The sequence below is a fragment of the Rattus norvegicus genome, chromosome 20, assembly GCF_021556685.1.
Source record: "Rattus norvegicus strain SHRSP/BbbUtx chromosome 20, alternate assembly SHRSP_T2T, whole genome shotgun sequence".
In the NCBI taxonomy this organism is placed as follows: Eukaryota; Metazoa; Chordata; class Mammalia; order Rodentia; family Muridae; genus Rattus; species Rattus norvegicus.
The window spans coordinates 27,872,417-27,896,776 of record NC_141553.1 but is presented as its reverse complement, the minus strand read 5'-3'; the positions used below and the strand labels follow the sequence as shown (position 1 = coordinate 27,896,776).

Below are 24,360 nucleotides of genomic sequence, written 5' to 3'. Positions count from 1 at the left end.
TCTCTCTCTCTCTCTCTCTCTCTCTCTCTCTCTCTCTCTCTCTCTCTCTCTCTCCCACCCCCCTCTCTCCTTAAGCAGCCTCTCTCTGTTCTTGTAAGAGTTGGGCATATCCTGTTCTGTCAAATCTTTCTCTGATTCATCACTTTGTGTGCCCCTCAATCAGACATCACTTTCAAACAAAGGTGCTTTCTTCTACAAACTAGCTTTACCTTTGTTGTTTGGGATTAAAGCTGTGTACTAAAGGAGGATCCGTATTTCAGAAAAAGGGATTAAAGATGTGTGTGCACACGTTTGTGCACTAAGGACTGAGCCACACCACAACTAGAAACAGGTTTGTCCAGTAAACAGTACAATTTTTGGATTCACAAAGTTAACAAGTCTCCTTTAACAGGTTTTGTTCTTCTTACTGTTCTTGTTGCTGCTGCTGCTACTGCTGTGGTTGTGTTGTGTTGGTTCTTTGTTTTGTTTTGTTTTGTTTTCTGCCGTTTTAGCCAATGTCTGAAAAGCCCCAGATTCCAAGAAGAACTGGTCAAACCTTGTCCTCTGTGGGGCCACTGGCACCACAGTCAGGTTGATGGGAACAGCCCCAGAGTCTCTAATATTTGAATACTTAGTCCCCATTTGGTGAAGCTACTTTGGTAGGTTTAAGAGGCATGGCTTGCTAGCAAAAGGATATTATTGGGGAAGGGAGCTTTGGGGTTTCACAAGCCTCATGGGTTTTCCCAGTGTGTCCTCTCTGCTTGGTGCTTGCAGCTCCCAGTTCCAGCCACTATGTCTGCAGTGTGCTGTCTGTCTCACCACTGTGGACAGCCTAACCCTCTGGAACCCAAATAGTAGGCCTTCCTTCTGTAATTCCCTTTTGTCATGCTGTCTTATCACAGCAATAGAAAAGTAACAAATACAGCCACAGAGACCCATGCCTGGCTGGCAGGGCTGGGCAGACATTTGTGAAGTGACCCTCTCACTGGGCCATGAATGGCAGGCCACAGATAAGGAGCCCATCCTAAAGAGACCCATAACATATGGGCTGTCCTGACACCTGTCAGTTGGACAAGTGAACTCCCTTCAAAGAGGAGGCACTGCTGGAGACCCCATGTCCACATTAGAAGTTACTCATCTAAGGCTCATAAGATTTATGGTGATCTTGGAGATGAAAGCAGTTTAGAAGTGCAAATGACTGTCAATATGAATATTAATAGTACGGTATTAATAACTGAAGTTGTGTGCCAGACACTCAGCTCTTGATTAAACAGAGCGGAGCTCAAGCCAAACCAAAGACTTCTCAACTCCAAGCCAAGGGTTCTACTGGAGACCAGATCCCAAGAGGGCCAAGAATGTCCCGAGTGCCTGTCTAGAAAAATGTGATTAAAAATAGGTCACCACAGGCTTACACGGCTTGTCCTTCCCCAGAGTCTTCCAGGACTGTCTGGCCCATGAAGGGCACTGGAACCACACTCCTGAATAAGGTAGGACCGATGGATAAATGAGAGAAGGGAGGAAGGAATTTGGACCTGAAGCAAAAAACACACAGGGAAGTAAAGATTCCAGTGTTCTTCTGGATTCTGCCTACTCCACAGAAAGTAAATTATAGGACTTCTTTTTCTGTTAAAATTGCAAATCAGAACTGTTCTACAAGCTGTGGATTCATCAGAAACATTTTTAACTGCCATCGTCGCTCGTTACAAATATCTGGGAATAAATGAACAGCAGCTGCCCTCCCAGGCTGCCTGTGACCGTGTCTTATAACTTGGAGACTCAAACACACTGGGTATGCACTGCTTTAATCATGAACGCACTTTGCAGACTTTGAAATTATCCTTTTCACAGTTTTAAATGCTGGGACTTTTGCCTGACTAATGCCATTTTTAATTATACAGAATCAAGTATTTTATTGTGATCTAATGGGGTCTATTACTCATCAAAATGGCACTAGTCAGCAACAATATTCCCCAGAGTCAATTACTCAACCCTTCTCTCATTCCAGAGAGGCAGCAGCCTGCACGTGCAATTGTACCCAGTTGGAGCTATCACGTCTTGCTAATTTTCTCAGAAAGGCAGAAAGTGCTATGAAGAAACCCTCACTATGATGCTTTGCAATGGGTTCTTGACAGTGGCCCTGACCTGACTGATGGAGCTGGGACCTCAAGCCAGGTACACTGACCCCCCTGGACCTACTATATGGTTTACACAGGTACAGTGGGATAGACCTGATCCCACTGGATCAGCATCTCCAGGTCCTACAGCAAGCAGGCAGAAGAGTCAAGTACTTCAACCTCAGTGATAACACAGTGTTCCCATTACACAGGAAGACATACATGAAAGCTGATAAGAACACAGCAGATGACCTAGTCAGAGCATCCCTTCCTCTAGCTTAGATCCCACGTTTTCAGAAAGCAATCCACCCAAAATGATTTATCTTACATACAATCTATTTTAAGGGATTGAGCAATCTTAAGCAAACCCAAAGATGAGCAGAAATCATCTACTCCCCAAAGCTTGAACTCAAATAATTGCTAAGCCAATTATTAATGATAAGTACAGCTTTATTAAAATCCTAAGTATGCTCATAAATGTGTATTCACATATGCAGAAGCACATACATATTGACATGTATTAGTGACAAAGTGAATGATAAACAGGTCAGCCTCCAAGGCTGGACGTTTGCCTAAAAAGTGCTCCTCAGCTTCCAGATACTTATAAGAGAAATTCACATTACTAAACCAAGTACCATAAAACCTGGAAGCAGAGAAGTGTCCTAGAAAGGTCACTCAGTGGACAGTGGACAGTGGACAAATCAGTCTTTTTTAAGGGAAGTGCTAATCAATAGCAAGTGACGAGACCTTGGTGTGCCCCTCTTGAATAATTGACAATGGTCCTTTTTGGACCATTTACAGGACTATGTTTAGCATTCCATTTAGTGCAGCAAAATAATTCACCCAGGTGTTGACTCCTTATCCCATCTATTAACCAGGTAGCAGACGGCAAGTAACAGACACAGTACTAATATTCCTCTGTGTGACCAAGAGCTATCCTTCATTCAATCCTTGTGACAGAAAGATTGCCCGTCAATGTGGACCTGATACCACCCAACGCAAAGTCTCAGGGGCATCCCCAGCACACAGAGCAGCATGGCCTCCTCGTGCTTCCCTCCTTCCAGCAAGCTTCTCCATATCATCCTAAGGCTCTGGTTGCAGGAAATGGGCATCCATCTGTTTCCTCTGAGAACCAGGAAGGTGCTAGCCACCACATCTCTTAAGGGTCAAAGAGACTCACTCCAGGTCTGTAGAGAGGAAATAGGTATTCTAAGACACAAGAAGGAAACTATTTGGACAGAAAGCCTTGGTTAGAGCTTGAAAACCATAAGGTGGATGGTAAGGTCTGGAAAGGAAGATACCCAGAAGATGGTGAAAAACCAAACACCCTGATGAAAAATGGCTGACAGGCAGTTAAGAGCAAGAGTAGGCAGGAGAGGGCAGAGGAGGGGGACAGCAAAGAATGGGAGAATAGGGGAGAAAAGGAAGAGAGAACAAAAAGAACCTATGGCCTGAACTTGGACTGAACAAGGACAATAGGCATGCTAATGTGTATAACATGGGGGCGGGGGAGGCCTCAACCTACACAAAGAACTACAGCAACCAAGGAAGCCTGAGAGGAAGAGCAAGTCTTCCTCAGGAAAGAGCACATCAGTTGGTTATCTAATACCAAATGGGCAGCCCTGAAAACATACATACACGTAATATACAGACAGAGCAGGCTGTATTTATATATTAAAGAATATATATGTATGATGTCCATATACATACTGTGATGTTCGTTCTTGGTTGTCAACTTGACTACATCTGGAATTTACTAAAACCCAAAATTGGCTGGGCACACGTGTGAGTGATATTTGCCTAATCGTTTGAGGTGGGAAGACACAACCCTAATCTGGGTTACACCTTCTGTGCATGGAGGGAGGAAGTTGCTCTCTCTGCCTGCTGGCTCTCCTTCCACAGCAAGTCTATTCCTTTACTGGCATCGAGCCTACTTCTTCAGGAGCCCAGCACCTACTGAAGACCAGCCAAGAAATCCAGCCTTGTGGACTGAACAACTACTGGATGCTAGGGAGTTCCATTCGTAGACAGCCATTGCTGTCCACTACAGCCTATAAGCCATTCCAATAGACCCCTTTCTATACATATATAGTCATTCTATAAGTTCCATTACTCTAGAGAAATCTGATTAACATACATATGTATATATAACAAGAATATGACAAAGGAGGCCATGAATTTGAAAGAGAGCAAGGAGGGGCATTTGAGAGAGTTTGGAAGGAGAGGAGAAAAGATGTAATTATATTATCTCAAAAATAATAATAAATAAATAAAAGGATATTTTAAACAGAGCAAGGAAAAGGCAAGGAGACAAGGAAGATGAAAACAGGGAGAGAGGAGAGGAATGAAAGGACAGAAAAGGAATAAGAAGGAGGTAGGAAGGGGAGGGGAGGGAAGGGAGGGGAAGGGAGGGGAGGGAAGGAGAGGGAAGAGGAAGGGAGGGGAGGAGAGGAAAGGGGAAGGGAGCGGAGGGAAAAGGAGGAGAAGGGAGGGAAAGGGGAGGAGAAGGGAGAGGAGGGAATGGGAGGGAAGGGGAAGGGAGGGGATAAAGGGAAGGGGAAGGAAGGGGAGGGGAAGGAAGAGCTATCCATAATTTTTGGAAGGGAGAATTATTTAAAATAAACAATGCAAATGAAGCATTCTCTCACAAGAGAACCTATATGGTTCTCCAGTGTAAGCCTTGACTCTTGAAGAATCCAACCTAATTTGGATCCCTCATGGAAGTCTTATGCTAAGAGAGGTCAGCTGACCTTGGTGTAAACCCCTTGCTGGTATTAGAACAACTATACTCCCAGAGTGGTCCTGAGGGCAAGGTGTCTACAGGGGAAAAAGACAAGGAAATGACATACCTTTTGTCTGCTGTGGATTACATGACCCGTGCCTTTCTCACCACCCTAAAGGCTTCTTGTCATGGGAGCTGAGCAAACATTCAATGAACACAGTACTGGTGAGGGATTTCTTTCATCCCTTTGCACTTGATACCCTGCTTATCTTTTTTGAATTGGAATGAGCTCTCTTGTCATTTCAGTTGGGGCTGTTTTATTACTAATATTCGCTCCTAGACCCTTAGTCTGTTAATTCTAAAAGAGGCCAGAACCAGGAGTGTGTAACACTATTCACACACAGCACACTCCACACTCACTAATATGAAGAAGTGGGGCCCAGGAAGAGGGACTGTAGAGACAGTTCCCATTTCCTAAGCTCTCACTAGAGCACATGACAGATGCCCCTGTAGTCACAGTTTGGGAGCTCCTGAGTTTGCAGACATCCTAGTTGCACAACAAGGTCCAGGCCAGCATGTGGCTCAGTGGTTACAGCCTAGTGTGTACAAAGCCCCGGCACCACAAAGCAAAGCTTTACCTGATTGTAATCAGCCCCCAGCACTTTCCATAGCTGACCTCCCTCAGCCCTCACAGTCTTCCGAAGCTGGACGCTCAAGGAAGAGAACGGAGGATCCTCAAAAGCTGAAAACAGAACTATCACGTGTATGACTCGGCAATGCTTATGAGTAGATGGCAGTCAGCAAGTGGAATCAACCTAGGTGTCCATCAATCTATGAACAGGTGGAGAAAATGTGATACAGGTAGATAGATGACAGAGATGATACATACATACATACATACATACATACATACATACATATATACATACATTGATACATACATACATTGATACATATATAGATTGATACATATATAGCTATATACATACATAAATAGATTAATACATAGAAAGATACAGATATCTAGACAGATGCATACATAAATACATAGATACATACATATATACTTATATACATAAATTGATACATAGATGACAGATATATACATAAATACATAGATTGATACATAGATACATAGATGATAGATAGATGATAGAGATACATAGATGATGGATGGATGGATAGATAGATAGATAGATAGATAGATAGATAGATAGATAGATAGACAGACAGATATCTTATCTGATACAAGATGGACAAAACCAAAGGACATGATGCCAACTAAAATAAACCAGGCACAGAAATACAAATAAATGCAAGCTTTTCCAATCGCAAAACACTGATCTTGTAGAAGCTGAGAATCAGATGGTGGTTAATGGAGTCCAGGGAGGGAAAGGAGGACAGAGTGGAGATGGGTAGTGGGTGCAAAGTTACAGACAGACAAGTGTAGAATGAGGGTAGTTGATGTAGTTTACATTTCAAAATAGCTAGAAGAGGTTCTTGAATCTGCTGAGCACAGAGATGCTGAGTTCTAAGTTCATAGAGATGCTAATTATCCTCATTTCCTCATTGCACAACATACTAAAACATGACAATCTGTCCTACAAATACATACAATTTCCATGTATGAATCAAAAACAAAACAAAGACCCACCCACACCCTCCTGGCTAAGTTCAGCAGGTGACTGCATACAGGAACCCAGCAGCAGGGGCTTTATGGAGGCCATTCTTCCCCAGGAAAACCAGGAGTTGGGCCTCACAACACTTTCTTCCCTGATCACTCAGAGCCTTAAAGCCCAGCAGGCAGCCCTGTTCTCTCTCTCTAAGACCCCACCAGACTCATCCACAGTGAATGCTCATGGGGTACTAGGGTGGGCCAGCTGTGAGAAGTCACAGGAGACATAGCTGATTCCAAGTCTGGTCAAAGACCCACAAATGTGGCGCTGAAATCACAATCCATCCTGCCCAGCACATTCTGGATAGAACAGAATATTCATGGGAATGTTTTATTTGGGAGACGGGGTAGGGATTGACCCACGGCATTGCACATGTTAGGCAAGTGCTCTCCCTCTAAGGTATTTCTCTAGATTATATGTGAATTTTAAAGAATAAACATAAGACCACATGTAGAAAGATGTTCGTAGGGAACCTGGATAGTTGCTGAAGAAACAGGAACACAGAGTTTACCAGGCCTGAGAGCTATCAAAAATCCACCCAGAAGGGTCCAGGAGCACTACAATTCCAAATAGGAAGAGCAGTGGGTACCAGTTCGACTTGGCTGTCCAGGCAGCCACTGGAAAACCAGTAGAAAACTGAGATTCAACTACTTCCAGAAGACATGGCAGCATCAGGGAAGGGACACCAAAGCCAAGACACACACTTGTAGAGGCTAGAGAGAAGACACAGTCCTAGCTAAGCATGCCTAAGAGCTTACACAGGGAGCTACCTACATACACAATGGACACAACCGGAGGTGAGGTCCTCCTGGCAGAGACAGACACGACCTTCAGTGGCTGCTCTGAACACATCCTCAGCTCGCTTCCGCCCACCTTTCCTGGGGCTCCTACCCTAAATTCACATTAGCCTTCATGACAGAGGAGTGTGGCTAATTCAAGCCTCCTAAGAACCCGCCAGCAGGAAGGCTAGTGGTCTTAGCTGCCATCCTTCTTCCAGTGGCCTTTGCTGGCACTGGGGAAGTCAGGCAGGCAGGACTCAGAGGTCACACAGGGTACCTGCCCCTCCTCCAGTTCACTGTTTTGGAGAGAATACCTAGCAAATGAGGGTTAAAATAGGATTACTAACTAACTAGCCAGAAGTTGTTAACTATCAGAAAAGCATTTGGCCCACAGAAGAGGAAAGAGCACTACATGCAACCAGGGGAATTTAAAACAATCAGAAATGGCCTTGAAGGAAGAAAAATGAAAGAAAAAAGACCTGGGCTTCAGCAGACTGGGCTCTTCCTGACATCGCCTTCCCTTGGAGGGAGCTGCCTGGCACCTGGCCACACAAGGTATAGTCTATCATGGCACTGACCTCTCCACACACATCCAGATACCACCAAAGGACCTGGTCATCACAGGTATTTGAGATCCAGTTCATAACAATCCTAGAAGGGCAGCCTAGAGTCACAAAGAAGGGTGTCGCAGCCCACAAGGCTACTAACAGCAACAGCGGCATGATGTGGTCTATGGGGCCAGCTTTGGTGTTCAGTGTCAAAAGCAACTCATGAACTAGTGTCAGAACATAAAGGAGCTGTTACAGCTAACACCAACCACACTTATCAGACTATCGATCTTATGTGCAAAACAAATATTTCCTACAATATCTAAAATTAGGGGAAAAACATTGCTGAAGTTTTGAGGAAAAAGATAAAGGGACATTGGTATGCATAAACATTAGAAGCAAAAGCATGGTTCACAAAAGACAAATAGGGAAGGGTCGGCATCTGACTGTGGAACTCAGTGAGAGGGGGTCCAACGATATGTAACAACTGTGCTTACTAACCATGACGCACAACAAACACCAACCGTGAGAACCAACGGTGAATACCAAGCACTGATATCAACTTCAAGGACTCACCAAGTACGCCCAGCCAGGAGCATCACTCAAGAGCACCAACCACATGTAATGACCATGCAGGGACCAACCACAAACGCTAATCAAGAGCACCAACGCGTATGTCAGAGAAGGAGAAGCATCAGCCTCAAATAACAATCACACATAGCAACCGTATGTTTCCATCATGCGTACCAATGTGTATCAATCATAAGCATCAAGTACATACAACCACACACAAACCATGATTATCAAACATGAGCAACTAATCTTTCCCATCAACCGTGAGCATTAATCATTCATACCAAACATGATCACTGACTATGTACGCCAGCCATGAGCAACCAACCTTGCTTGCCAAGTATAAACATCAACCACATGCACCAAGCATGTGCATAGTATGTGCCCTTTCCAAAGATACAATGACCATGGTGCTGGATGGTCAAGAGCCAACGAAGAGGCTACCCATGGCTCTAAGTATGATGCTTTCTGCTCGTCTCTGTTCTCTGTGGTCCTAGTGATGAGTGATGTGGAAACAGTTTAGTATTTCATAACTCTGTGCCTCTGCTCAATAAACAATTCTACTTCTTTAAAGCAGGGATTGTTTGGGAATCATCGCTACCTTCCCACTAATGCTAATCTGTATACATTAACTATGGTGTTACCTCTCAGCCCTGGGCTCTTCCCATTCATACAACCCCAAACACAAAACTGCCAAGGTCCTAATGCAGTTGCTTCAGTGGATGCCCAGAGGTTATGTCTTGACCCTTCTCTGAAAGATGCAATTTAATGCAAAATACGAAAAAAAAAACATAGATGGTACTTGTCTTAGTCTGAGCTTCTATTTTTGTAATGAAACACCATGACTAAAAATGCACGCTGGGAAGGAAAGGGTTTATTTGGTTTATACTTCCACATTTAGTCCATCATTGAAGGAAGTTAGATCAGGAACTCAAACCTGGCAGGAACCTAGAGGCAGGAGCTGATGCAGAGGCCATGGAGAAGAGCCTTGCTCCTCATGGCTTGCTCAGCCTACTTTCCTATAGAACCTAGGACCAACAGCCCAGGGATGGAACCACCCACAATGGGCTGGGCCCTGACTGATCAACCACTAATTAAGAAAACGTTTTTGGGGCTGGAGAGATGGCTCAGAGGTTAAGAGCACTGGCTGCTCTTCCAGAGGTCCTGAGTTCAATTCCTAGCAACCACATGGTGGCTCACAACCATCTGTAATGAGATCTGATGCCCTCTTCTGGTGCGTCTGAGGACAGCTACAGTGTACTTACATATAATAAATAAATAAACCTTTTGTTTTAAAAAAGAAAACGCTCTACATGCTTGCCTACAGCCTGATCTTACAGATGGTCCCCTCCTCTTAGATGATTCTAGCCTGTGTAAGGTTTACATCAAACTAGCCAGCACAGTACGCATAACCTACTTGTCACTTTGCACCAAGAGGAAGAGTATGACAGGTTTTGAATAGCTTTACAATGAACAAGCCCCACCTCTGACAAGCAGGTCCTCGGTACCAAAGATGCAGAAGAAACCAAGAACCCAGCCTTCTGTTGGCTAAGAGACCTCAGGTTCCATCCCCAGTCCCTAAACAGTAAGGAAAGGAAGGAGGGAGGGATGAGGGGAGAAGGAGAGAGAGCCTTCCTCGATATTTCCCTCCGCTCTTCATGAAATACAGAAAAAATCCAGAAAGCAGAAGCACAAAGACCTCATAATAGAAGAGACAGTAAGAATCAGCTGCAGCTCCCACCATCACCACTCCTTCATCAGGAATCCCTGCCCGGGGAGGCCAAGGGTGCTAGGGTAAGGGTCTGCCTAGATGTACAGGCCCTTAAATAAATCCTTAGCACTGGAAAAGCTGCACGCGCTTGTGCACGTGCATGCGCGCGCGCGCGCGCGCACACACACACACACACACACACACACACACACACACACAGCAGCAGCAGCAGCAGCAGCAGCAGCAGCAGCAGCAGCAGCAGCAGCAAGCCCAGCTATGTACCTAATGGAAATAAATGCAACTAATGACAAGTAAGCACCAGTACAGTTTCCTCCAGGCACCCCCTGCCCATGCTCTACATTGGGCGAAGGCCTGGCACACCACAGTAGCATTGATGAACCTGGCCGTCTCTCCTTCTGTCCTTCTGTGCGCTGCTGAGGACGCATCTCCTGCTCTCTGAGCACACCGCTTCTGTCCTTGGGAAATTGATTAAATTCTTTCTTCCTACTTCTACTGATCTGAGTTGCAAACCCTGGCTCACATGAAACTTAGGAATTTCTGGGACCACTACTGGTCTATACCATGAAGTTCATGCTTACAGATAACAATGTATCAGGGAGTGGCATAAACATGTGTAATGAAGACGTGTACTATGAACTGTACCCCTTTTAAGGTCCCCCAGGACAGTTCCATCTCTAAGTATACATAAGCCACTGATCATCGAAGTGAACTTTAAAGAGAAAGCAACTGGAGCCTGGGTGGTGATTGCCTTTAATCCCAGCACTGAGGAGGCAGAGGCAGGACTATCTCTGAGTTCAAAGCCAGCCTGGTCTACAGAGTGAGCTCCAGGCCAGCCATGAAGAAACCCTACCTCAAAAAAAACAAGAGAAGGAGGAGAGGGGAAGAGGGCAGGGAGGGGACAGAGAGAGAGCAACTGTAGTAGAATCCATATAACATCAATGTTTTTAGAAACTCCCATATAACTTCTCTCCGTGAGCAAAGCGGCCCACCATGCAATGTGCTAAGAGAACTCCTAAGTGACTCACCGCTGCCAGCACCTTCAGTCTGACAACCTATTTTTAAAGGTTAATTAAAATTCCAATAGAATGCCCACGGTGTGTGCATTTCTCATTCTGCAAATTGGAAGATCTCCCATGCACAGCAAACCTGATAAAAACTGACCTTGGTCTATTCAAGAGAACCTATGAAGAACACTTCCTTCTCGCTAAGTGTTCGCTTAGTTTATCTCAAAAATGTACCTGGAATGTGATTTGCTGGCTGTAAAAGATGGGACTAAATACAGGTTGAGCTAAAATACTCATCAGAAACCACTGAGAACCAATTCTGCCACGATCGAAGTGGGGACAATGTTCAGCCCTACCACAGGAGGGGCTCAGTACGTGGCAACTGCAAAGCTTCCCTCAGATCAAAGACGTAGGCTTGCTTTCAGGAAAGGCCTCCAGCCAGCTGGATCCACAACTAAACAAGATGGTTCTCCCCTTCAGTCTTTCATAAAGCCAAAGGCAGTCTTGCTGTTTTGGTTGTCACTGGGCTCTTACTCCTCGCTTTAATGATGCTTATAAAGAGAAGCTCACCCCAATAACCATCGGGCTTCTGTGTTCACTGATGCTCCATGATCCAATCTCCATAACACAGGATGGCTTGGGGTCTAAAGGCAAAATATGACAACACACACACAGATACACACAAACATAAACACATATACACACTCACACATACACAGATAGACACACACAACACATACACACACGACACATACACACACAAACACATACACCCCTACCTCTCCACATGTACAAATAGTTCTACACACACACCCTTAACTTAGGGTCCATTGGATCCCTCCAGGGCTCCAAGGAGGGAAATCTCCTTGGTGCTGTGGGTAACCTACTTCCTCGCAGACATGCCATAAGGAAGTAAGGAAGCTAATTAAAACTATTATGCTAGAACTCCTGACCTCTGTGCCACCCTTGGGTACCACAGAGTCCCTTTCCCTCCATCTCCTTCAGTAAGGACTCCCGCAAACCCTAGGGGAGGTCCTGGGCTTCAGGTCTGGAGAAGATGGTGAGAGGTAAAGCCCTAGCCACCCTGCAGCACCAGTCCCTGCAGCACCAGTCCCAGGACGCAAGGGGAAGATGTATATGAAAGTGACGAAGCCACACTTCGTACACCCAGAGAGCCTTTCCATTCTCTGTCTCTAGCTGAGGTCATGCTGAAGTGCCACCTGCAGCTACTGCCTTTCTCAAAACCTAGGTTGGGGCTGGAGGTAAAAGTGACACAGTTGCAAAGCAGGGTGACTCCCTAGGACTGGCTGGTCTGCTGGACCCCTGGACCCCTGCAACCCCTCTTGCGCTGCCAAACCACTGCACAGAGCTCCCTGTCACCTGTGCTCAAACCATAGGAGATGAGGGGACACCCCTGCCACCATAATGCTCTACAACTCTCCCCGCATCTATAAAATGGCAGCCTTAAGCTTGAAGAACATGTGTTACCTCCATTTGGGGTGAACTAAATAATGAGGTCGGTGCTACTTCTGTGTGGAACCGTGCCCATCAGTTAGCCAGTTTGTCGTGGAGTAAGATGATTCCTCTAACCTCAAAGCCAGTTGCACACCCAACCCAAAGTTCATCTTGCCAGTATTCAATTAACTAGCTACCTCACAGAGCTGCAGTAAAGAACAGAAACCCCACGAACAGCGGCATATGCCTTAATAACACCAGAATTCGGGGGCTGGCGAGATGGCTTAGTGGTTAAGAGCACTGACTGCTCTTCCAGAGGTCCTGAGTTCAAATCCCATCAACCATATGGTGGCTCACAACCATCTGTAATGAGATCTTATGCCCTCTTCTGGTGTGTCTGAAGACAGCTACAGTGTAATCATATACATCAAATAAATAATATTTTTTTAAAAACCCACCAGAATTCTGGGAGCTGAGGCAGAAGGATTAAGAGGTCAAGATTCTGCTGCCTCTGCAGAGAGCCCCTGGGCAGCACCCCACGAGCGAACCTGAGCCTCGGGACCACAGGTAAGACCAAATTTCCTGCTGCAAGAAAGCTGCCTGGTGAGCTTGGGACACACGGAAGCAGAATTTCTCTAGGACCGGGCACGTTCTGTGTTTACCGGAAGTCCCACACCCGCGGATCCCGGCCCGCAGCAGCTCTCTGCTCCCAGACCCGGTGAGAGAGAGACCCAACCGCCTGGTCAGGTGGGCACTCCTTGAAAGACCCACCCCATGAGTCTTAACTCAGAGTTGCAACAGGCTTGAACGAGCCCAGGCACGCCCAGATACCTAGGGCCGAGTCACCGTGAAAACTAACAGACCATAAAAGGAAAGGAATGCAGAACAGACCAGGAGTACCACTCACAGGCCACCTGGCAGGAAGAGATAAGCCCCCAGCCCCCGACATCCAGGACGCCCCAAACCTGCCAATGTGTGTAGCTATACCTTATTACCTCATCATGTGAAATAGCCAATCATATGTGAACATGTCTATGTGCCTCGTTTGAATCCACCAATCCCCGTAACTATGCATCTGCTTCTGTACGCCCGCTTCTGCTTCCCCAATCCCTATAAAAGCCCCATGCTGGAGCTGCTGGGTGCGCAAGTCCTCCGAAGAGACTGTGTGCCCGCAGGTACCTGTGTTTTCCAATAAACCCTCTTGCTGATTGCATCCGAGTGGACTCGGCTCGGTCATTGGGCGCTTGGGACTCCTCCTGAGGGAAAGGTCCTCTCTGGGGGTCTTTCATTATGGGGGCTCGTCCGGGATTTGGAGACCCTCCGCCCAGAGATCACCGACCACCCACCGGGAGGTAAGCCGGCTGGCGTTTGTCTTGTCTGTTGTGTCTTGTCCTGTGAACGATCGATCAATAGGCTCAGATCTGGGGACTATCTGGGCGGGCCAGAGAAGGAGCTGATGAGCTCGGACTTCTCCCCCGCAGCCCTGGAAGACGTTCCAAGGGTGGTTGGAGGAGAGGGAGATCCCGATCCGTGGCACCTCCGTCCGTTTTCGGAGGGATCCGCACCCTTGATGACTCCGTCTGAATTTTATTGGAGTAGAGGATCCAAGACCCTCGCTGACTCCGTCTGAATTTTTGGTTTCAGTTTGGTACCGAAGCTGCGCGGCGCGTCTGCTTGTTACTTGTTTGACTGTTGGAATTGTTTGTCTTCTTTGTGACCTGACTGTGGTTTTCTGGACGTGTTGTGTCTGTTAGTGTCTTTTTGACTTTTGTTTCGTGTTTGAATTTGGACTGACGACTGTGTTTAAAATCTTGGACCGACGACTGTGTTTGAAATCATGAAACTGTTTGCTTTGTTCGTCGAAGAGTTTTACTTGGTCCCCTTAACGCTTAGTGAGTAAGAAACTTAATTTTGTAGACCCCGCTCTAGTGGCAGTGTGTTGGTTGATAGCCAAAGTTAATTTTTAAAACATAGTGTTTTGGGGGTTGGGGATTTAGCTCAGTGGTAGAGCTCTTGCCTAGCAAGCGCAAGGCCCTGGGTTCGGTCCCCAGCTCTGAAAAAAGGAAAGAAAAACAAAACAAAAACATATAGTGTTTTATCTGTGCTTATGCTCGCAGCCAGCTGTGATGAACTGGGAAAGATTTAAATTTTCCTTGGGAGTAAGGAATCTTAAAGGCGGAGTTTCAGCCGGTATGGCACTTAGTGCGTAGCTGCCTAAAAGATCAGAAATGCTGTTAACAGGCTATAAAAAAAGGACAGGCTGTGTTAGAAATGCTACAGGAAGAATGATCTAAAAAGGCTGAGAGCTAAGTGGGGCTATAAGGAAAACAAGAACAGGAAAGGAATTTCTGACATTTGCTCACAGTAGGAGAGCGCTCATTTAGAGAAGTTCTTTAAGGAAGCCTGCCTTATCTGCTGTCCTTATTCCAAGGGAGGAGTCAGTCTCCAACATTAAATTACTTTTCTCACTGATCATCATTAACATGGAGAGTGCCTTTGGTCCTATCCCCACAGCAGCCAGTTCCTGCCCCTATGGTTAAAATGCCCCAGGTTGGGGGACAAAAAGAGCCCCTAAAATAGTTTCAAAGAATCTACAACTGTGAAGAACTTTGTTTTGCCAGTCAGGATTAATGTTTTCTTTTCCATGGGCCTATAGCCCACTGAGACAGTTTGGTAAAGGGCTGTTACTAAAGTCCTGAAAGCCCCAGGTGAACTGGTTACAATTCTTTTGTCAGCTGCTTAGTATCTAGCACCCAGGTTCTAACCATCTCTCCATCCTTTTGTTATTAGTTGTTACTAGAAGCCTAGTGTCATTTGGAGGCTGGTTCTCTTGAGAGGCAAAGCCACCAAGCTGACACTGAAGGGAGGTAGGTACTCCTTAAGGGAAAATCTAAGCCCAGAGAGACAGCCGGTAACAGCTAGGCTGCCTCTCTGCTCGCCTTTCTGTTTCATAGACAAAGCTTGTGCTTATATTTACAGTGGCCTTTTTGTCCAAAAAAAGGCCTCCTGGTTTAGCTGTGTGACTAAATGCTATTTGTCCTCTTCAGTGGACCTCTCTCCTCTAGATTCCCTTCTTGTTTTCTCACCATCCCACGTGAGATGCTTGTTAGTAACTGTTACAGATCTTCTTTACCACTGAGGAAAGACAGAATCCTGCTAGAGGCCAGAAAGAATGTTCCAGACATGGATGGAAGGCTCCTGACTGTTGACTTCAATGCCCCTGAAGGTAGGGAGTGCTCCAGGTCTGCCCCCAGGCTCCGAGGGTGGGTCTCCTAGGGGCTGGAAAATGCCCCACCAATCTGGCTAAGATAAGGAAAGGATATGAAGAGAAAGTTACAGAAACTTGAAGGGTAAAGCTAAGTGTCACTGAGAGAGTTATTGTAAGTTGCAGAGAAAATAAGTTGATGAGTGGTTCAGGGTCTGTGCAGAAAAGTGGACAGCACCTAATAGCTGTAGAAGAAGATGCAGAGAGACTGAAAAAAGAAAGAAAGAAAGAAAGAAAGAAAGAAAGAAAGAAAGAAAGAAAGAAAGAAAGAAAGGAAGAAAGAAAGACAGGAAGAAAGAGGATAAAAAGAGCAGGAAGCTAGGGAAGAAAAGAGACAAAAAGAAGAGGAAATTAGAGAGCTAAAGAGAGATAAAAGACAAGAGAGGAACATATACTGGCCACAGTAGTTAGGGAACTTAGGAAGATAGTACCTGGCAACAGAAGAGAATTCCTGGCTAAAGATCAGTGTGCCTAATACGAAGAAAAAGGACATTGGGTCAGGGACTGCCCCAGAAAGAACAAGAGGGGACACTGGAGAGCCTCTTGGTGCTGGCTATGCACAGAGATAGAAGGGAAGCCCGCCCAGTTGTTTTGTGGATACAGGGACCCAATGCTCTGTGCTCCTATGCTCCAGTGGGCCAGTATCCAAAGACCTTGGGTACAGGGGCCTGCTGGCAACAAACAATACTTATGGACTGTCCGAAGAACAGTGGACCTTGGCGTGGGCCGGGTAACCCACTAGTTCATAGTCATCCCTGACTGCCCCCATCCCTTGCTCATGAGAAAATTGCTCCCCAAAATGGCTTGCGTGGGCTGAAATGGCTGGGTGAGGCCATGTGTATGCATATCTACAGACTGTGTATGCGGAGCTTAAGACCTGTCTCAGTGCACCAGTACCTGATGCTGGGAGATGAATGGCTTAGCGCTGTTCTACTTGGAACATATCACTCCTGCCAGCCGGGCACTAACAATTATCACCCAATCCAGGACTTAAACTGTGATAGACTGGCTGATGTTTGCCTTTGAATAGAGTGTCCCAAAAGATGGGACCACTGGTCAGCTGCCATGGACTGGATTCTCCACCTGTTGGGGGCAATCTGGTCACCTTGCTGCCCAATCCGACCTGGAGCCACCACAGCACGAGTGTCAAGCACTGGCAGAAGCCCATGGGTGGAGGAAAGACCTCTGCGACTGGCTGATTGACCCCTGCTGAAAGCCGAGGCTACCTTGTCCACAGACGGGAACAGTTCTCTTCATGAAGGTCAGAGATAAGTGGGTGCTGCCATGGTGGACAACACAATGTCATCTAGGATGGCTGAACCTCAACCCCCCAGTACATCAGTGCCGCAGATGCCTTTGCCATCTCTTGGATGCCCTGATGAAGCCAACAACTGTGAGTACTATTCATTGCTCAGGATATCAGGAGGGAAGAGATTCAGTGACATGGGGCAATAACGAAGCAGATCAAGTGGCTCGAAAAATGGTTATGCAGGAGCCCATCCTGGTTGCAGGCCTGCAAGAGACAGCCACTGAGAACTAGGATTGGACTAAGGGATGGCCTCACTTAGAAAAGGCCCAAATTGCTTAAAAGATAAAGGACAATGGCACACTTGAGGGGAAAGCTATACTCCCCAGAGAACAAAGAAAAGACTCACTTTGCCAAATACAGAAATGGACTCATTTAGGAGATAAAAAGTTTGTCCAAGTAGTTAAGTGTATGTAATAGACTTTAAGATTTTAGCCAGAGAGGCAGTAGAAAGTATAAGGTATGTCAATAAGTGAATGCTTAGCAAGCAAACAGGGCAAAGAGACCTAGAGAGTTTGGTGAAAAGTCGAAGTGAACTTCACTGAGATAAAACCAGAAAAATATAATCACAAGTATCTCCTAGTGCTTGTAGATACTTTTTCAGGAATAGATAGAAGCTTTCCTCATCAAACGAGAGACGGCTTCTGCAATCATCAAGAAGATACTGGAAGAAATCTTCCTCTTGGAATGCCCAAGGTAATCTGGTCAGACAACGGCCCTACTTTCGTTGCCAAGGTAAGCCAGGGTGTGGCCAAGTATTTAGAGGTCGATTGGAAATTACATTGTATTTACAGACCTCAAAGTTCAGGACAGGTAGGGTAAATAAATAGAACTCTAAAAGAGACCCTGACCAAATTAACCATGGAGACTGGCGCAGACTGGGTGACACTCCTTCCCTCTTGCTCTCTTCAGAGCAAGAAATACCCCTTCCAGATTCAGCCTTACCCCCTTTGAGATCTTATATGGGGCCTCAGCCCCACTGACTGTATTAGATGATGTTACTGAACCAACATGTCATAGTGCCATAGTAATAATGATTTGTGTGCCAGGCTAAAAGACCTACAGGTGATACAGAAAGAAATCTGCTCAGAGCTGGCAGCAGCCTATGCCCTGGGGACCCCTGAGACATCTCACCAGTTCCAGGTCGGAGACTCGGCTACATACGATGGCACCGAACCCAGATACTCACTGGAAAGGACCGTACCTGGTTCTGCTGACCACCCTGACAGCCATCAACTCTCAACCCTCACCAGCCGTGTACTAGCTGTTGGGGCTGAGAGCTGGGACCTAGAGGGAAACTCAGATCTTCAAAAAGCTCCCTAGACTTAATTTCATGTTTGCCCCGGGTTTTATCAAGATAGGTGTGGGGATAGGCTTGATTTCTATTACAAATGATGTAACATTGCATATGTTAGTACTCCTAACACTTCTTGGGACTGTGCCTCAGGGATCACAATCTGTATAAGTTTAGAAGTTCTAAAAGCTAGTCATGACCTTGGTGTGTAGGTTTAGATAGTGTCCAGATTGGAATCCTGATGCTAAAGACTTAGTAAGAAAAAAAAAAAAGAGTTGAGAATTACTTAAGGCTATCTAGGTGCTGCAAGGGCAGCACAAGGACATCTGCCATTGCCCTGCAATGCAAGGTTTATAGAGAATTCAGAACTGCCATTGACTCAGATATAAAAAGAGTGAAAGACTTTTTAGCTGACCTCCAAGAATACCTAACCTCCCTCTCAGAGGTAGTCCTTCAGAATAGGAGAAGATTAGACCTGATATTCCTTAAAGAAGGAACCTGTGTGCTACACTGAAAGAATGTTGTTTCTATGCAGACCATACAGGATTAGTGAGAGATAACATGGCTAAGCTCCGAGAACGCTTGGCCCAGAGACAGAAGCTGTTTGATTCCCAACAAGGCTGGTTCGAGGGGTGGTTTAACCGATCCCCTTGGTTTGCTACCCTGGTGTCCACCTTGATGGGACCCTTAATCATCCTCCTCCTAATCTTCCTCTTTGGCCCCTGCATTCTAAACAGATTGATGCAGTTCATAAAGAACAGACTCTCAGTCATTCAGACGCTTGTTCTCACCCAACAATACCAGAGGGTAAGACAACAGGAAGAGATTCCTTAGAATTCGATTTGAGTAAAGGATTTTACTCAAGTCTAAAAGAAAATGGGGGAAAATGAAAGACCCACCCCATGAGTCTTAACTCAGAGTTGCAACAGGCTTGAACGAGCCCAGGCACGCCCAGATACCTAGGGCCGAGTCACCGTGAAAACTAACAGACCATAAAAGGAAAGGAATGCAGAACAGACCAGGAGTACCACTCACAGGCCACCTGGCAGGAAGAGATAAGCCCCCAGCCCCCGACATCCAGGACGCCCCAAACCTGCCAATGTGTGTAGCTATACCTTATTACCTCATCATGTGAAATAGCCAATCATATGTGAACATGTCTATGTGCCTCGTTTGAATCCACCAATCCCCGTAACTATGCATCTGCTTCTGTACGCCCGCTTCTGCTTCCCCAATCCCTATAAAAGCCCCATGCTGGAGCTGCTGGGTGCGCAAGTCCTCCGAAGAGACTGTGTGCCCGCAGGTACCTGTGTTTTCCAATAAACCCTCTTGCTGATTGCATCCGAGTGGACTCGGCTCGGTCATTGGGCGCTTGGGACTCCTCCTGAGGGAAAGGTCCTCTCTGGGGGTCTTTCATCCTGAGGCTGCAGAGCGGAAGAGACCACCAACACTGCTCACCCCTGCCCACATCCCTGGCCCAAGAGGAAACTGTATAAGGCCTCTGGGCTCCCGTCGGGGAGGGCCCAGGAGCAGCAGGACCCCTGCCAGAGACACCGCCGGACCCTGAAGGAAACAGACCGGATAAACAGTTCTCTGCACCCAAATCCCGTGGGAGGGAGAGCTAAACCTTCAGAGAGGCAGACAAGCCTGGGAAACCAGAAGAGACTGCTCCCTGCACACACATCTCGGACGCCAGAGGAAAAAGCCAAAGACCATCTGGAACCCTGGAGCACTGAAGCTCCCGGAAGGGGCAGCACAGGTCTTCCTGGTTGCTGCCGCTGCAGAGAGCCCCTGGGCAGCACCCCACGAGCAAACCTGAGCCTCGGGACCACAGGTAAGACCAAATTTTCTGCTGCAAGAAAGCTGCCTGGTGAACTCAAGACACAGGCCCACAGGAACAGCTGAAGACCTGTAGAGAGGAAAAACTACACACCCGAAAGCAGAACACTCTGTCCCCATAACTGACTGAAAGAGAGGAAAACAGGTCTACAGCACTCCTGACACACAGGCTTATAGGACAGTCTAGCCACTGTCAGAAATAGCAGAACAAAGTAACACTAGAGATAATCTGATGGCGAGAGGCAAGCGCAGGAACCCAAGCAACAGAAACCAAGACTACATGCCATCATCGGAGCCCAATTCTCCCACCAAAACAAACATGGAATATCCAAACACACCAGAAAAGCAAGATCTAGTTTCAAAATCATATTTGATCATGATGCTGGAGGACTTCAAGAAAGACATGAACACACTTAGGGAAGCACAGGAAAACATTAATAAACAAGTAAAAGCCTACAGAGAGGAATCGCAAAAATCCCTGAAAGAATTCCAGGAAAACACAATCAAACAGTTGAAGGAATTAAAAATGGAAATAGAAGCAATCAAGAAAGAACACATGGAAACAACCCTGGATATAGAAAACCAAAAGAAGAGACAAGGAGCTGTAGATACAAGCTTCACCAACAGAATACAAGAGATGGAAGAGAGAATCTCAGGAGCAGAAGATTCCATAGAAATCATTGACTCAACTGTCAAAGATAATGTAAAGCGGAAAAAGCTACTGGTCCAAAACATACAGGAAATCCAGGACTCAATGAGAAGATCAAACCTAAGGATAATAGGTATAGAAGAGAGTGAAGACTCCCAGCTCAAAGGACCAGTAAATATCTTCAACAAAATCATAGAAGAAAACTTCCCTAACCTAAAAAAAGAGATACCCATAGACATACAAGAAGCCTACAGAACTCCAAATAGATTGGACCAGAAAAGAAACACCTCCCGTCACATAATTGTCAAAACACCAAACGCACAAAATAAAGAATATTAAAAGCAGTAAGGGAAAAAGGTCAAGTAACATATAAAGGGAGACCTATCAGAATCACACCAGACTTCTCGCCAGAAACTATGAAGGCCAGAAGATCCTGGACTGATGTTATACAGACCCTAAGAGAACACAAATGCCAGCCCAGGTTACTGTATCCAGCAAAACTCTCAATTAACATTGATGGAGAAACCAAGATATTCCATGACAAAACCAAATTTACACAATATCTTTCTACAAATCCAGCACTACAAAGGATAATAAATGGTAAAGCCCAACATAAGGAGGCAAGCTATACCCTAGAAGAAGCAAGAAACTAATCGTCTTGGCAACAAAACAAAGAGAATGAAAGCACACAAACATAACCTCACATCCAAATATGAATATAACGGGAAGCAATAATCACTATTCCTTAATATCTCTCAATATCAATGGCCTCAACTCCCCAATAAAAAGACATAGATTAACAAACTGGATACGCAACGAGGACCCTGCATTCTGCTGCCTACAGGAAACACACCTCAGAGACAAAGACAGACACTACCTCAGAGTGAAAGGCTGGAAAATAACTTTCCAAGCAAATGGTCAGAAGAAGCAAGCTGGAGTAGCCATTCTAATATCAAATAAAATCAATTTCCAACTAAAAGTCATCAAAAAAGATAAGGAAGGACACTTCATATTCATCAAAGGAAAAATCAACCAAGATGAACTCTCAATCCTAAATATCTATGCCCCAAATACAAGGGCACCTACATACGTAAAAGAAACCTTACTAAAGCTCAAAACACACATTGCACCTCACACAATAATAGTGGGAGATTTCAACACCCCACTCTCATCAATGGACAGATCATGGAAACAGAAATTAAACAGTGATGTAGACAGACTAAGAGAAGTCCTGAGCCAAATGGACTTAACGGATATTTATAGAACATTCTATCCTAAAGCAAAAGGATATACCTTCTTCTCAGCTCCTCATGGTACTTTCTCCAAAATTGACCATATAATTGGTCAAAAAACGGGCCTCAACAGGTACAGAAAGATAGAAATAATCCCATGCGTGCTATCGGACCACCACGGCCTAAAACTGGTCTTCAATAACAATAAGGGAAGAATGCCCACATATACGTGGAAATTGAACAATGCTCTACTCAATGATAACCTGGTCAAGGAAGAAATAAAGAAAGAAATTAAAAACTTTTTAGAATTTAATGAAAATGAAGATACAACATACTCAAACTTATGGGACACAATGAAAGCTGTGCTAAGAGGAAAACTCATAGCGCTGAGTGCCTGCAGAAAGAAACAGGAAAGAGCATATGTCAGCAGCTTGACAGCACACCTAAAAGCTCTAGAACAAAAAGAAGCAAATACACCCAGGAGGAGTAGAAGGCAGGAAATAATCAAACTCAGAGCTGAAATCAACCAAGTAGAAACAAAAAGGACCATAGAAAGAATCAACAGAACCAAAAGTTGGTTCTTTGAGAAAATCAACAAGATAGATAAACCCTTAGCCAGACTAACGAGAGGACACAGAGAGTGTGTCCAAATTAACAAAATCAGAAATGAAAAGGGAGACATAACTACAGATTCGGAGGAAATTCAAAAAATCATCAGATCTTACTATAAAAACCTATATTCAACAAAATTTGAAAATCTTCAGGAAATGGACAATTTCCTAGACAGATACCAGGTATCGAAGTTAAATCAGGAACAGATAAACCAGTTAAACAACCCCATAACTCCTAAGGAAATAGAAGCAGTCATTAAAGGTCTCCCAACCAAAAAGAGCCCAGGTCCAGACGGGTTTAGTGCAGAATTCTATCAAACCTTCATAGAAGACCTCATACCAATATTATCCAAACTATTCCACAAAATTGAAACAGATGGAGCCCTACCGAATTCCTTCTACGAAGCCACAATTACTCTTATACCTAAACCACACAAAGACACAACAAAGAAAGAGAACTTCAGACCAATTTCCCTTATGAATATCGACGCAAAAATACTCAATAAAATTCTGGCAAACCGAATTCAAGAGCACATCAAAACAATCATCCACCATGATCAAGTAGGCTTCATCCCAGGCATGCAGGGATGGTTTAATATACGGAAAACCATCAACGTGATCCATTATATAAACAAACTGAAAGAACAAAACCACATGATCATTTCATTAGATGCTGACAAAGCATTTGACAAAATTCAACACCCCTTCATGATAAAAGTCCTGGAAAGAATAGGAATTCAAGGCCCATACCTAAACATAGTAAAAGCCATATACAGCAAACCAGTTGCTAACATTAAACTAAATGGAGAGAAACTTGAAGCAATCCCACTAAAATCAGGGACTAGACAAGGCTGCCCACTCTCTCCCTACTTATTCAATATAGTTCTTGAAGTTCTAGCCAGAGCAATCAGACAACAAAAGGAGATCAAAGGGATACAGATCGGAAAAGAAGAGGTCAAAATATCACTATTTGCAGATGACATGATAGTATATTTAAGTGATCCTAAAAGTTCCACCAGAGAACTACTAAAGCTGATAAACAACTTCAGCAAAGTGGCTGGGTATAAAATTAACTCAAATAAATCAGTTGCCTTCCTCTATACAAAAGAGAAACAAGCCGAGAAAGAAATTAGGGAAACGACACCCTTCATAATAGACCCAAATAATATAAAGTACCTCGGTGTGACTTTAACCAAGCAAGTAAAAGATCTGTACAATAAGAACTTCAAGACACTGAGGAAAGAAATTGAAGAAGACCTCAGAAGATGGAAAGATCTCCCATGCTCATGGATTGGCAGGATTAATATAGTAAAAATGGCCATTTTACCAAAAGCAATCTACAGATTCAATGCAATCCCCATCAAAATACCAATCCAATTCTTCAAAGAGTTAGACAGAACAATTTGCAAATTCATCTGGAATAACAAAAAACCCAGGATAGCTAAAGCTATCCTCAACAATAAAAGGACTTCAGGGGGAATCACTATCCCTGAACTCAAGCAGTATTACAGAGCAATAGTGATAAAAACTGCATGGTATTGGTACAGAGACAGACAGATAGACCAATGGAATAGAATTGAAG

The 24,360-nt window shown here is 45.0% G+C and overlaps 1 protein-coding gene and 1 long non-coding RNA gene across 3 annotated transcripts in view; one reads left to right on the top strand and one right to left on the bottom strand.

The window, feature by feature from the left end:
- Positions 1 to 24,360, bottom strand: part of Sh3rf3 (SH3 domain containing ring finger 3) — a 340,867-nt gene that overhangs the window by 308,814 nt on the left and 7,693 nt on the right. The window lies entirely within an intron of this gene.
- Positions 13,688 to 19,788, top strand: LOC147998615 (uncharacterized). 2 transcript variants are annotated; one of them, XR_015645817.1, is made up of 2 exons: positions 13,688 to 13,934; positions 18,203 to 19,788. It is a non-coding gene; the product is annotated as an uncharacterized LOC147998615 (long non-coding RNA). The 2 variants fall into 2 exon arrangements; XR_015645818.1 differs by having other exon boundaries at positions 13,688 to 15,808.